Here is a 13,876-nt window from a genome sequence, read left to right on the forward strand (position 1 = left end):
ACATTCCATAGCTTTGCATAACAGACTTGTCAGTCAGTTGGGGCGGTATTTCCCAGGGTCTGTAGTTACACCTCATTTGTGGGGAGGGGTGACTGTAATAGTGCACAATTCAGTGGACGGTCTGAGGTGAGGCTGTGCTTTAACAGGGCACACAAGTAAGTTGCCAGGTCACTGTAGTTTATGTAGAATACAGCCAGGGATATTCTCAGGTCCCATAGATGCAGTATTCTTGGCCCTGGACAGTGGTGTTGTAATCTGTGCTGCAGTAATACTGGGTGCCTGGTGGTGTACTGGTATTGTGATTGGTCATTTGGGGGGGTGAGGGGTACTGGTTGCACTCAAGATGCCAGCCAGTATATTGGCATTATTTGATGGCTCAGTCTGAGAGGTACTATTGTCTCGTTGCTCAGAACAATTCTTGGTATTACCATGGAGATTATTTACATAGCTGTATGAGACCTTGTGGTTGTCTTTAGTATGGGCTTCAAGTCTGTTCTCACAGCTAACTTTGTAGTATTTGATGAGGATTCTCAACTATTCATTGAGGTTGATAAGGGTTTATTTCCTGTCTTGGGATTTCACCTTATTCCATATCGGTTCCCTCCTTCTGTTGTACAGTTTCTTTATGGCAGGGGACCACCAGATCAGCTTCCTTTTTTTGGAGGTGAGGGTCCTGGATGTATTTGTTAAGGTGGTATCCATGCATTTGTGTATGTATTCATAGTGCATTGTTGTTTGATTCAGCTGTCATGCAACTAGTCTCCATTTGCACAGCTGATGTGAGGTTAGCCACCTCTGCTTTTATGAGGCCATAGTTAGCTTTGGCAAGGCTTTTCATGGTGGTAACCTGTGCAGTGGGGATAGGATGGCTGTGGACTTCCAAAGGTGATTACTTTGTGTTCAGGTATAACAAGTGAGGTGTTGACTACTTTTGTAGAACAACAGTCACCCATGTTAGGAAGGACCAGGTCGATGTGATGGGCATGTGCATCGGTACATGAGTAGCTTTCCCACTTAATGGCGGGGTCGTTGAAGTCAACCAGTATGAGATTGTTAGGTGGACACTAATATTCTCCAGGGTATTTATGGACATGGAGAGTGAGTCTTGAGAAATTTATGAGGACCTATCACAGGCTACAACCTGAACCACCATCTTACCCAGTGTCAGCTACACCTGCAGGATCTGTAATGCATAATGTTGGTCTACAACTCTGGAGGTGTATGCATCCTTTATGAATATGAAAATACCACCACCTTTGGAGCTTCAGTCCACATTCTATAGCCAAATGTTGTGGAATTACGTATAGGATGGCACTGCAGAGGTACTTCCTGATGCCATTATCCAGGTCTCTGTTACAGCACAGATGTCATTGTTCACCATTTTAAGGAATACTTCCAGTGAGAGAGTTTCCAGATTTAGAATTCCAGTCTGCACCAGCATGACCCTCTTATCGCCATGTCTTTGAGCTGTCATATATTTCTGTATATTGATGTATACATATATTTATATATATATCTGTACAGTAACAGAAACCTGGTTCAGGGCTCCCAAGAGCACTCCAGCACTACCAGGTTATACCTCATACCATGCTTTTTGGCCCCAAAACTTGGACCGAACCACAAAATGAGGGGGAGTATCGATATTCATCAAAGATACCCACACCTCCAGGTTGGTGGCAAAGCACAAAGCATCAGAGACTATCCATGTGCAACTAACAGTGGGTAAAACTGCCTTCCAGTTTATAGCCTGCTACAGACCACCCTCCCAAACCCAGGAACCCCACTCGGCCTTCCTGAGAACACTGAAAAATATGAAGGTCTCTCCAAACACCATTATATTGGGCGACTTCAACTACCCAAACATAGACTGGGAGCATTACTCTAGCTCCAACACCCTAGCCCAAAGGTTCCTAGAATTTATAAACTCAAATGCTATGGAACAACTTGTTACCACTCCCACAAGAGGGGAAAACATACTGGACCTGATCATCACCAACATGGGGACTCTATGCTCCAGAACAGAAGTGTATCCCTCACTGGTAAGATCAGACCATAAACTAATCTCACTGGATATTCACATCCCGACCCCACCCCCTGCCCAGAAAACCACAGTGAAAAACTTCTCTAAAGCAAATTTCACAGTCCTCAAAACCGAGGTGGAATCCTTCAAAGCCCCCGGGCCTGTGGAAAATATGGCCCAGACCGCAGAATCCTTTATAAACGCATTCTATGAACACCTTCAGGAATGCATGGATCATGTGATCCCAAATAAAACCAAGACCCAATCCTCCAAAGGCAGACATCGTGTCTGGTGGACCCCAGCCATAAACAAACTATACAATAGAAGGAGGAAGCTACTAAATGATAGAGCAAAATCCCAAAAAGGGAAGGCATCACTGATCAGTATTAGCAAAAAACTACAGGCACTCATAAAATTGTCTAAGGCCAGCTTCGAGAGAAAAATTGCACAGGACACTAAGGATAATCACAAGGCTTTCTTTAGTTATGTTAGGAACCTGGGTGGTAATTCCCAGTTATGCTCAGAATTAGTCCAAAATGAGAAAAAATACACTGAACCCACAGACATTGCCAGCATCCTAGCTGACAGGTTCAGCGCAAACTCCCCCCCCCTCCCCACCAGAAGGGCAAATATCTATCACAGCAGAGTGTTGCCCCCCTGACATCTCAGATGCTCAGGTAAGAGCCGCCCTCTCCAAAGCAAAAAACACAGCATCAATGGGACCAGATGGTGTCCCGGGCTGCATCCTACATGAACTCCAAGAAGAGCTAAACCCAAACATAAAACAACTGTTCAATCTCAGCCTTACTACAGGATATGTGCCCAAAGAGTGGCGTACAGCAACAGTGGTCCCTCTCCATAAAGGTGGTGCCTCAACGGATCCTGGAAACTATCCCCTCATAAGCCTGACTAGCTTGTTGTGCAAAGCTATGGAAAGGATCATCATGGACCTCATAAATAAAGATATTGGGGACCTACAGACACTGGATCCTACCCAGTTTGGCTTTGTTAAGGGCAGATCCTGCCTCTTAAACCTGGTTGATTTCTTTGAAACAGTCACCAAGGCCATTGACGAGGGGAAGGTGGTCCACACAGCCTACCTGGACCTCGCAAAACCCTTCGATACAATACCCCACTCAGGCATTATAGATAAGCTCACCAGCTTAAATATAAACCCCTACGTCACTAGATGGATTGCAAACTGGCTCAAGGACAGAACCCACATGGTTAGAATTGCTGGAGCCATGTCAGACTCCAAACCAGTTACAAGTGGTGTCCCACAAGGCTCAGTCCTGGGACCTCTCTTGTTCGGTATATATTTCTCGGAGGTACAGGCCAACACGGAAGGACTGTGGCTGACCAAGTTCACAGATGACTGCAAACTGGGCACCATAATCGACTCTCCAGCCGACACAAGCATCCTCCAAAAGGGCCTCATAGAAACAGACAACTGGTACCAGAGCCATGGCCTCAAGCTAAAATGCCAAAAAGTGTATAGTCATGCCCTTTGGCAAAAACAAAGTGCCCACAAATTACCACATAGGTGGTAATCCATTAAGTACAGAAGAAGTAATTAGGGACCTGGGGACCCAAGTTGATAGCAATCTCTCATTTGACAACCACATGGCCAAAGTGGTTAGAAAAACATTTTATATAGCCCACCTAATCATGAAGGAATTCACATCTAGATCAGGGGAGGTCATCGTGCCTCTTTACTCATCCCTCATCAGGCCCAAAATTGAGCACAATGCCTCTTTTGGGATGTACCTTACTAGACACCTGCAGCAACTGGAAAGACCCCAAAAGTACCTCACCAAGAAGATCAAAGGGCTCAAACAGATGCCATATGCTGCCCGGTTAAAGAAACTCCAGCTCTATTCAGTGGCATACCGCCTGTTCAGAGGCGATCTGTGCCTGACGTATAAAGCCATGTCCAACCCGGAATTAATGGACATGCTGCATCTCAGAAAATCCAAATCCCATCGAGCTACACGCTCGAGAGTCTTGAACCACAGCACTGAAATAAATAGGACATGCTGGAGGGACAGATTCATAACCCAGAGGCTCCCTTCACTCTGGAATAAAATCTCAATCCAGGTTAGGCAGAGTCCCTCATTGACTCTCTTCAAGTGGAATCTTGATGAGTGGATGGGAGATCGTAGGTTTACCTCGGGTATCACTTCTGTGTCACTGTTAGACAGAGGCACAGTATACTAACCTCGAAAAAGGGCATAGCAAAATAAATTTAAAATGGGTGGCGAAAGCCAAACACATTCTGGCTAGGCTTATAAATGCCCTAGGGCAGATACCCTAGTATGAACCTATGAACCTATAGGAATGTATTTATTAACCTTTCTGTATATATGTATGTATGCATATATGTGGATATGACTATGGATGTATCTCTCTCTCTCTCTCTCTCTCTATATATATATATATATATATATATATATATATATATATGGTTTACTATCACAATGCTGATGTGCAATTGCACGGCTATGAAGTATTCGAACAACATATGTTCGAATACCTCATAGTTTGGCAGGTGATGTGAGCGAACGTTATCATTGCGAATGGACTGTGCATTCGCAGTTATAATGTTCGCTCATGTAAGGGGATCGTGGTACAGTGCGGTTAGGGAAATACATCCCTTTCCTCACTGTAGTGCGATCTCGGAGTTGGAATATTAAGTTGGGGGGGCTTGCCCCCTGCATAGATGTGAGTGTAGGCTAGTTAGGTAGGGAGTTAAGGGAAGGGTGGGAGTGCTGTTAATTGTCAAAAATGTCGCGAGAAACATTTTCGACAATTAACAGCTGTTTTCGACATTAGGAGCATATGGAAATGTTCATTTCCGATTTTAAAATTCGAAGTTAGGTACACTTTTTTTTTCTTTTCGAATTTTTGATAGTAAACATATAGATATATATATCTATATATATATATATATATATATATATATATATATATATATATATATATATATATATATATCGGTGTGTGTATATCATGTATATATTTGTCCACATATATGCATCTCCATAGATATAGATATGCATATATATAGATATACATACATATATATATATATATATATATATATATATATATATATATATATATATATATGGTTTCACTTCAGAATCCTGAAATATCACAATCCTGAACTTAAAATCCAGTACCCAAAATCCTGAAAACTCAAAATCCTGAATCACAAAGTACTGAAAATATACAGGAGACAAAGAATGACAATATTCCAGTACAAGGATACAGAGAAGCACATGTAAGACAAAGGATAGCACTTTTCACCAAGTATGGGCGGGGGGGGGGGGCGTAAGCCCCCGAGGCTGCACCCCCCACATCCCCTGCTAATTAAATATATAAACTCCAAGATTGCACTCTACAGCAAAAAATGGCAAACATACCATCACATGTGTTTATGACTGCCTGATGTAACCTTAGTAACATTCCCTTTTATCTTGCTATACTACAACATAACTCATGATAGTGTTGTGAAGTGCAATCTTGGAGTTGATATATTTCAGTGGCGGGGGTCTGGGGGGCACAACCCCCCCCCACATGGGGGTTGCAGGGGGCTTGCCGTTCTGCTTATATTTGGTGGAATTTAATCTGGTTAGTGTTCACTATAGTCAGTATATGTATCCTGTGTGTTTTCAGTCTTTTGGGATTCAGGATTTTGAATTTTCAGGATTTTGGGTACCAGATTTTAAGTTCAGGATTGTGATATTTCAGGATTCTGAAGTGAAACCATATATATATATATATATATATATATATATATATATATATATATATATATATATATTTTTTGAATTTTCAGGATTTTGGGTTTTAAGATTATGAAGTTTTCTGAAATTCAGGATTATGATATTTCAGGATTCTGAAGTGAAACTAAATATATATATATATATATATATATATATATATATATATATATATATATATATATATATATATATATATATATATATATATGTGTGTGTGTGTATATATATATCTGTCTCTCTCTCTCTCTCTCGCTATATATATATATATATATATATATATATATATATATATATAGTTACATTTTCCCTACTGTTGAGTGACTGTGCTGCATGATATGTTTGAGAAAACATTAGACATATTTACAGCTCAGGTGGCTTAGTGGTACATTGCTGTGGCAGTCATGTCCAGGGTTTGAGACTTGCAAGGACTGATTATTTTGTTGCTGGGTAGATCAAGGGCTGTTGGATACATGGTGATTAAGGCACTTTTAAGCATTTGTAAACTGGTATGTGTGGGTTTGCATAGCGGTAAGCAATGCTTACGTCCGGTTAAATATGCTTACAGACAGCCTTAAAAGTGCTTAATCTGTGTAGGCATTGCTTAGCACTATGCAAAAAGGCTTAATGCCGCTTACTACTGCTTAAAAGAGCTCACTCCTGCTTACCCCTGCTCTAATTTCTTTAAAAGAAAAGAAAAAAGGGATGATAGGAAAGTGGTGAAAAATGGGGCATGCAGAGGGAAAGAGAACAGGGAAAGTAGATAGGGGTGTGCAGGACAGGTGTAGGAAAAGTCCATAGTTGTCCATTTCTTCTACAGCAACAGTTGTGCATATATACTGAATTTGGAGGTATATTTGGACACTCAAACCCCTGAGAGAAGGGTGAGGACAACAGTAACGTGTTGTGAAGCCAGTTAGACCAGATTACATGTGTCCAGTGGACACGTATGAAATGGATAGCTATGTATGGGGCAACATTTTTGGGGAACCGAAAGCCCTTTTTTTTTTTTTTTTTTTTTTTTAGGTGAGAGTGGGATGTTGGAGAAGGATAGTAGGTATATTTGGGGAGGTAGGTTGGGTAGGAAGACAGGCAAGACAGCATACAGGGGCAGTATATTACACATGTGGGGTGTACACACCTTGGATGGGAGGGGTGTTTGGAAATCGGAAGCCCATGAGCCCCCAAACGGAAACAGTGGGACTGAGGTCCCCACCCAACGGCCCCGAAGGTTGTTGTGCTGGGGGCTGAGCAGGAGGGGCAGGCTGACCCTCTAATTGCACCATGTGCCCCTCAAGCTGAAGTAGCAGATCTTCAAACTCCTTTTGGAGCTCGCTATGCACCAATCCCCGGACCTGGATTCAGGTGATCGTATCCTGTCCGCGGCCACTCCCATGGGGGGAATGAGCACCATCCCCTGAGGAGGTTCCACCCAAAGGTGGTGCAGGACCTGCAGACGAGGAGGTCCCGGTGGTGGGTCCCAGATGTGCTGGGGCTCGATGCCATGGCCAGATGAGGTAGATAGGTGGCTTTGCTGGAACTGGCCTTCCCAAACATGCTATGGTGCTGCAGTTTTAGTACATATGTGGGTTATTAATAGTCAACACAATCCACAATTAGTTATAACAGCATGCATAGATATTCCCATTAACCCAAAAAAACAGATTTGGAGCTGTTGCATAGCAAGCAGAACACATGCATATATGGAACCACAGTGTCCATTACAAAGGCATGCAGGTTACATTGATAGCAACAGGCCACCAATGATAGTATTTCAACATGAAACATTAATATAAACACATTTCAATATTTGAACAGTAGGACATATGTCCCAACAGTAGGTTTGATGTAAAACATACCTATTGATTTGTGTGTTTAGATTATTGTTGCAGATATGGGGGAAGAGAGATGTCAATTAACAACTTGTATACCCTTGCAGTACTCACAACTTTAATGATCATTGCTCTAATCATTACTTTACAGGTATTATTACAATACCCTATGGGCCTGGTTTGGCCAGTGGTATGTTTGTACACAGTTATAATTCAACCGTCTTATAGCTACTTTCTACTTCTCTTACCTGGAAGACCTGTGGGGTGAAAGTTTGTTAACACTACCTGACTGTTTCTTCACATATTCCCAGATTCCTAGTTAAAATTATGCATACAGCTTAATACCACTCCCGGGATTTGAACCATGTCTGTGTCTGCTTAAAATTCAACAATTTGTGTTTCATCAGTGAACTATTTAGAAACTGCTGCTGCTTTCTTCAGTGTTTTCTGTCTAAGTCTCTCTTGGTTGTACAGACACTCCTAGACATATTTTTATGTAGCACAGTCTGAGAAACGGTGGTTGACACAAAAGTAATATTCGGATATCAGATCTTGGTGAATGCAACATGTGAGGTCATACAATACCAGAGTAAATGCAACCAGTCCAGGATTTAGAACTTTATTGCCAGGCAGTTACACTTTTATTTAAATATGACTTATTTAGGACTATTACTGTCATATTGTCTGGTTTATTCAGTAGAAACCATGTACATTTTTTATACTGCTAGGTGACATTTTACTCCTTTATATTTATTTGATATGACTACTACAAACAGGATTTTTACTCACCAGCCTCGCAAAGCAACCTTTGCAACTTGCTGGAATGGGTTTCCTGGTTCACAGCCCGCTCCGCTGCAGCTGTAATTAAAATAGAGAAGCATTTATGCATACCTATCCATCACATACATAGGCTGGACTTTGGTAAACAGTTATTGCTATGAATACTTTACACACTGCTGGGACATCTCCCCTCTCTTTTGCTTCTTGGACCTACTATTCCAAGAGCTCCCTCTTCCTCTGTTTCAAGTCGGTATAGTGGTGCCAGACCTGCTCAACAGTCTGAGGGATACCAGTGGCACTGGTGAGATTACAGACGAGACCTTCCCAGGCTTCCGCTTTATATTGGGAGCCCTGATACTGGTCTTGCAGCAGTCTCACATCATGTTTTTTTACCAGGAGTCCTACCATGACCTTGGACTCCTGTATTATACCCCAGTGCTGCACCTGAAAGTGCATGTTGTCTCCAACACCTGCCATACTGCCTACAGTTGAGAGCTACAACCAGTTATGAGCTGTATTCCTGCCTGCTACAGCCAATTTCCCACCCTTTGCCATGACTGGATGGTTTTGAAAATGCTGACCTAAGCTAAGCTTCAGGCAAACCTGCTTAGCTAAGGTTGGCAGTGCTTTAAAGGGGCTTGTTCAGCATTGATTACCAATGGGCAAATACACTTAGCTGGGCTAGTCACTGCTTAACATTCATATGTACACAATGCTTTCACCTGGTCAGCATAGCTGTGCAATGCTTAGCATTGCTTATGTTTTATTATATTGGTCTACCACCTGTATAAGATTGATTCATCATTCATTACATAATATAGGTTTATTTACCTTCCCTGACATCCCCCAATGTGCTGTAATTAATGTATTCTTGTGTGACAATACTGTATGCTGCACTTGTGTTTATATGGGGTTTCACTACTGTGGTTGAGAAAAATAAGTTACTTCCTACATAAATATACAAATAAATTAAAACTGTAATGTTTGCACATACTAAATGGCAATGGCTTTGGTTAGGCTCAAACTGTGAACAACTACATGCAAGGAGTATGCTCTAACCACTACACTATTGCACTTATGCTTATGGTGGATGTCTATTGCTTTTTAACTTATCCTGCCATTTTAGCTGGGCTAAGCATAGCTAAGCAATGGGCACAGCCATGCAGCTATGCTTAAACGTTATTGCATATGTCAAAAAAAAATATTTGTTGTATTTTTTAATTTGTACCATTCAGAATATCCATGCTAATGTTGAACCTGTTATCCTATTAACTTTATGGCTTTGTAGGGACAATTGTCCCTTATGGCTTTGTCCAGATTCCTTACTTTGACGGGTTAGGAGGTGTGCGCTATGTGCTTATGCTAAACCTGTTATTCTATCAACTTTATTGCTTGGTAGGGACGATTGTCTCTTATGGCTTTGTCCAGATTTCTTATCCTGATGGGTTGGGGGTGTTACAAGTGTTCTTGCTTGTTTTTAAATTGCCAAACAGCAATTCTGGATGCAGGGGGCATGTGTATTGTGAGAGCTCTGCTTTCAGACACACCCCTGCACTCGTACACAGAACTGTGTCTGTTTTACAGCAAGGCAGCACGCCTTCATACATATGCATGGTGTGCTGCGGTGCTGAACAGCCATGGTCGCCTCCTTGTAGGAATAAGTTATTCCTGCACTGACATTTGCTGAATCTGGGGGAAGGTGTTTTGAATTGAGAAAACTCCAGTGATATATTTAGCATTACAAAGATACATTTATTTTGTATAATGAGAATGAAAAACAAAAAGAAATGATAGGTAAGATACTATATGAAAAATATTAACATGATTGGGAAGAAAAAAAGGGACAGGATGGAAGAAAAGGAATATGACAATAAAATGAAATTGTGGAAGTTGAAAGTGAGTGATGTTGATGGGAAAAGAAATGAATTGCATAATATGATTTTATTTTATTTTTTGGAGTACCTACGTAGGGAATTAAAAAAATGAAAAAGGGAATAAAATTCAGAAGAAAAAGGTTGAACGTTTTTATAAAGCAGAGAATTTTTTTGTGGAGAAATTTATTAGATAAGATACTAGTGTAAGGGAATATGAAATATAAGACAATGGTAGAAAGAAAATGTGTTGACCGTAGTGAAGAAGAAAAAAGAAAACATTTGTTATTGTACTTTAAAAAGAAAAAAGATTTTTTTTGAAAATTTAACAAACAAATATAGTTAGGAAGGATATAATGCATAATATGATATTATATGAGAAATATAATAAAGTAAAGAAATGAGATATTGATAAATGGGATAAAGTACTATTTCTGGCAATATGGGCACTGTGTAAATATTGTGAGAATTTGTTTTATAACAAGAGCAAGGAAGGAAGGAAGAGGATGATGTATTAACTGAAATAAAAAGATGGCTGTTGCAGAAAAGGTATAAGATAGTGGGCAAAAATAAAATAAAACCAAATGAAAGAAATGTTGAGTTATTTTGTATTGATAGCTTGTAAATAATTTTGACTCACTTAAGCTTAAACTGCCTTTTTTGTACACTTGCACCCATACCCTCTAATAGTGTCCAGGGTCTGGCTTCTTTAACTTAGTGACTTTCCAGCTAATATTTGGTAGTATTAGAAAAGACAAGCAGCAGGGTTCAATAAACTGAAATCTCCGTGCATGAACAGTGTAGCCATTCCTGCACAGAATATGGCCGTCGATTGATCCAGTAAACTACTGTTCTGATGTGCATGAACCTGCCTACACTATTCCTGCATGGACATCACTGCATAATGTTAATTACCTAATTTGCTGATGAAAACCATGCAAATGAGGTGAATTAGTGATTTAGCAAGCAGGCAAGAATCAGTGCAAGAATAGTGTTAGTTGCAGAAATGTATTCAGCTACTAGCTGAATACATTTCTGCAAAAAAAAAAACCAAAATGGAGGCATGACAGCTCAAATAAAAGCATGTATCTCTGGAAAAAACAAAATGGAGGTATGCTATCTCAAATCAAAGCATGGTTTATAATCTTTAGTCATGCCAATGGCCAAATATATGGCCATTGGCATGGAAAAACGTTTCATTTTTTTTTTTTTAAATAAAAGTTTTTTTTTTTTTTTTTGGCAGATCTTGGCTGTTTAAGCAAAAGGCAGAGGTGTGCAAATGGGATTGTGCCAAAAATAAACAAAAAATGTGAAAACACAATTTTAAGGGAAATCTGCATTTTGACATTATAGTCTATGGCATGCAGAATCAAAACAATACCAAGGAAGAGTGGTTGGTAAGGGGAAAGGCTCTGATGTAGTGCAGTAACTAGGGACAAAGGCAGTGGGGTATGCAAATTAGGGGAAATTTACTGAATCACAAAAATAATCGCCTCAGACCCAGAGGGAACCCATCCCAGTGGATACTAAGGTATGTGTAGCCTTAAGAATACTAGCTACAGGTACTTTCCAAAGATCTACTGTGTACATTGTGGGTGTCTCACAGGCATCTGCATCCAGGGTACTCCACTAGTTCCTGTATGCCATGCTACCACATGCCGTTGAGCACATATACTTCCCCCACACCTGTGAGGAGTTGACCAGCAATATGCACCTCTTCCATCATGTAGCTGAATACCGGGAGGTACTGGGTGCTATAGACTGCACCACATCCACATCAAAGCACCACACAGTGAGCAGGATAGGGTCTACATAAACCGCAAAGGCTTTCCCACCATCAACTGCTAGGTCGTCTGCAATGCCCAGGGCATTATCATGAATGTGTGTGCTGGCAGCCCTGGAAGCTATCATGACTCCCACATCTGGGCATTCCTCACAGCTGTATCAGGAATTTGCCAGGGGGGGACATCCTGTATGGCCATCTGTTGGGGAATGCTGGCTATGCACTGGAGCCATGGACGAGGACACCCATCAGTAATGCACACACACCCATTCAAGAACACCATAATGAGGCACACACACAAACCAGGATCATTACAGAGCATGTGTTTTGGTGCTCAAGTCACTCTTCTGCTGCCTGGACATATCTGGTGGAGTCTTGCAGTACTCTCCAGTCACATGTGCACACATGTTCATAGTATGTGCCATGCTACACAATATAATCCTGTGGAAACAGCTCCAGCAGGAACAGTATGGGGAAGGGCCAGACAGTCCCCACCATTGCCAAGGTCCCGACAGGCACAGAGGGACTTGGACAAGGAATTCCCTAAGCCAGCCCCTGTAGACAGATGGAGGCATGTCCAGTATGGCCTGGCCTTGGTAAAGAGGCAGCACATAGCACACACACTGACACTGTAGGCACACAGGGACTGACTCCTCTCTCTACCTGCACACACATTAAAAATGGATGATGCACACACCACACTACCTGTAATTTACCATGTATAGGCAGTGTACTGCATGCATCCAACATAGTCAGCCCTCAAGCACCATCCACACAACTGCTGCAGGCACAAGGTAAGTCAATCATCTTAATAATAAATTAATATATCAGTATGTTCTAGTAGCATATGTATGGCAATGCTGCATGCATGCATGCAAGGGAATGGGGTGGCCTGCTGGGATAGCAGCAGACAAATGACCACCATGTGGGACACCAGGAAATGTCTGCACAATACTGGTATCCCCACACTATGCAGTAGTATGCAAGGTGGCAAATCCCACTGCAGTAAATGTGTGGGGCCAATTAACTGGAGGGTCATAGGTCACAGGCATGGATGTCAGTGTGGGGGTCCCATACCCACCCCTCAGACCCACCCAGCAAGTCAGCTGTAAAATACTAGAAAGAAATGTCTGGCAAAGGCCCACAAATGGGTCCAATGTTGAATTACCCCCCTACAGACTCACACAGGGATTGCATAGCAGGTCTTGCAGTTGCAGTAAGGCTCTGAAGGGTAAGATGTCTGAAACTCAAATCTATGCCATTACAATCTGACCTGTGGTCTTTAGTGATGTGGCTCTAGTCCCCAAGACAGGCTACAATAATATGGTAAATGGAACTAAAATGTAAAGTGAATATCAGCATAGTTTATGCAAATATGTACAGTAGACAGGTGTAGCCGCCTCCCCCATATTTCCACAGAAATGCAGTAACATATGTTTGCAGGGAAATAGCAGACTAGCACACATTGCCAGGGCTGTCCCAGTATACATGAAAACATGTTGCATGTTCACAATATGCAGCGGTCAATTAGCTATGTGTAGGTGTAGTCAATACTGTTGGGATCTGTCCAGAACATTCTCCTGGCTGTCATCTTATAGTGCTGTATGTACAATGCTGTCTTTTTCAGGGCCATGTGCAGATAACTGCAGTACCAACTATTATGCATGTGAATGACATTTACTAATCTGCCACTGACATACCCGAAAGTTACAGTGCTATGTGGAATATACTACACATATAATAGACTTATTGAAGGCTGTGTAACTGAGGTGTTAAAGCTTTTGTGAATTATAATGCATTTTGGT

The sequence above is a fragment of the Protopterus annectens genome, chromosome 3.part1 (genome assembly GCF_019279795.1).
Source record: "Protopterus annectens isolate FY-2018-M chromosome 3.part1, PAN1.0, whole genome shotgun sequence".
NCBI classification, from domain to species: domain Eukaryota; kingdom Metazoa; phylum Chordata; order Ceratodontiformes; family Protopteridae; genus Protopterus; species Protopterus annectens.